The sequence below is a fragment of the Mandrillus leucophaeus genome, unplaced genomic scaffold (assembly GCF_000951045.1).
Source record: "Mandrillus leucophaeus isolate KB7577 unplaced genomic scaffold, Mleu.le_1.0 Scaffold217, whole genome shotgun sequence".
Classification (NCBI taxonomy): Eukaryota; Metazoa; Chordata; class Mammalia; order Primates; family Cercopithecidae; genus Mandrillus; species Mandrillus leucophaeus.
In genome coordinates, this window is record NW_012102221.1 from 479162 (window position 1) to 481695 (window position 2534).

Consider the following 2534-nt stretch of genomic DNA (forward strand, 5'->3'; position numbering starts at 1 on the left):
AGCTAATTTTTTGTATTTTTAGTGGAGACGGGATTTCGCCATTTTGGTCAGACTGGTCTCAAACTCCTGACCTCTGGTGATCTGCCCACCTCAGCCTCCCAAAGTATTGGGATTACAGGCGTGAACCACGGTGCCCAGCCCTCAGTTTTTTGTAGAAATAAGTTCTCACTATGTTGCCAAGGCTGGTCTCAAACTCCTGGGTTCAAGCGATCCTCCCACCTCAGCCTCCCAAAGTGCTGGGATTAGAGGTGCGAGTCACAGCCCAGCCTCAGTGTCTAGTTTCAAAGTCTAAGCACTACTCCAATCCTTCCCAGCGTAGTTTCTTGGGGAATAAACGCAATGCTCTGGCGAGACCAGAAGGCAGGGCACACGTGGCCTTTTGCTGGTCTGGAACTAGTGTGTCTGTCCCTTCGGTGTGGGCGTGTGAAGGAAGCCTCTGGGATTCCTTGCAGTGCAGGTAGAATGAAGGGAGGGGACAACCAACACACACACGGCACAGGACGCACAGGGAGCCTTCCTGCCTGCCGGAGACGCACTTGGGGAAGAATCAGAGAGACACCCAGGGGCTTCTGTGCACTGTGTTCACCACAGTGGGAGGTATAGTAGCGACCAACAGAAAATCTGAATGCTACACCATGGCGGAATGATTACATAAATTAGGGATAGTCATATAATGAAGTACTACTCCCATTAAAAATCATATTTTCTGCCTGGCACAGTGGCTCACGCCTGTAATCCCAGCACTTTGGGAGGCCAAGGCAGGTGGATCACGAGGTCAGGAGTTCAAGACCAGCCTCGCCAACACAGTGAAACCCCATCTCTACTAAAAATACACAAATTAGCCGAGTGTGGTGGCACGTGCCTGTAAACCCAGCTACAAGGGAGACTGAGGCAGGAGAATCACTTGAACCCGGGAGGTGGAGGTTGCAGTGAGCCAAGACCATGCCATTGCACTTCAGCCTGGGTGACAGAGTAGGACTCCATCTTCAGGCCGCGTGTGGTGGCTCATACCTGTAATCCCAGCACTTTGGGAGGCTGAAGTGGGTGGATCACCTGAGGTAAGGAGTTCGAGACAAGCCTGACCAATATGGTGAAACCCCGTCTCTATTGAAAAAAAAAAAAAAATTAGCCAGGCATGGTGGTGGGCACCTGTAGTCCCAGCTACTGGGGAGGCTGAGAGAGAAGAATTGTTTGAACCTGGGAGGTAGAGGTTGCAGTGAGCCGAGATCGCGCCACTGCACTCCAGCCTGGGGGACAGAGCGAGACTCCACCTCAAAAAAAAAAATCATAGTTTCTAAGACAATTAAATTCAGTGCATGCTCCTATATTATTCCTGGTCACTGGAAGACTGAAAAACAACTATAAAGAACATTACAAGGACAAGTGACAAATTTTCATATGAAGTGTTTATTAGGTGATATCATTGTGTCCTTTATTGGATGTAGATTTTTGGATAAGATAAATGTAATGTAATAAAATGTGCTAATCTGTAGAAGACGCATGCTTATACATTTAGGAATATAAAAATTCATATTTTCAAGAACTATCTAATGATTGAAGGAAGTTCACTATGTAATATTATGGTAACTTTTTTTTCATTTTGCTAAAAGCATACATACGTTAAAAAACAAAGGATTAGAAAGATATACACAAAAATATTAGCACTGGTTATCTGCATGTTGTAAAATTACATGCAATTTTTATTTTAATCTTTGCACATTGCAGCATGTTCTCATTTTCCTGTGGTGATGTATTAGGTCTCATCCTTCCAAGGTACACGCCAGGGATAAATCCAAGAATACGGAAGGCTGGACTGGCCACATTCTTCAGTTAACGCAGTGGAAGAGGGCCTTGTAAAGTGATCTAAGGTCAGATAAGGTACCGATACTCTCTAAGCGTGATAGGGAGATTGTGGTGGGGCAGGGGGAGGTACACCAGGAAGCTGGGAATAATCAGAGCAAAAAAGTAGATAAAGATCTTATCTGAAGTTGTTTTGGATATCAGATTTCAGCATAAGAGATTGGCAATATTTGATTTTTAAAGTGCTCCAGGAGGAAGAAAATTTAAAAATGAAGCAAATTGCAGTCTGACGCGGAAGATTCCTCCTGATGTCCTTCCTCCTTCTTCTAGCTGATTTTGAAGAGCTAGAGAAGCAAATTCCACTTGGAATAGCTGTGTCCTGGGGAAACGGACCACTCAGGAAAGGGGGGAAGACAGGGATTTGGAGAGGAATTAACAAGGGAGGATGAGGGAACAGCTTAAGGAATGGTGGCAGGTTCTGTGGGGACACCCTCATATTCAGGGAATGTCATTATCACAAGTTGAAAGGCCGAAGCAGCGAGACCCCGCCCTGAGCAGTACAAGGGATGAGTGTCTATACGAGGGAACACGCCTCCCAGGGTCCACTCTCACTCCCCTTCTCACCCCTACTCTCACTCCCCTTCTCACCCCCACTCTCACTCCCCTTCTCACCCCCACTCTCACACTCCTTCACCCCCCCACTCTCACTCCCCTTCCCACCCCCACTCTCACTC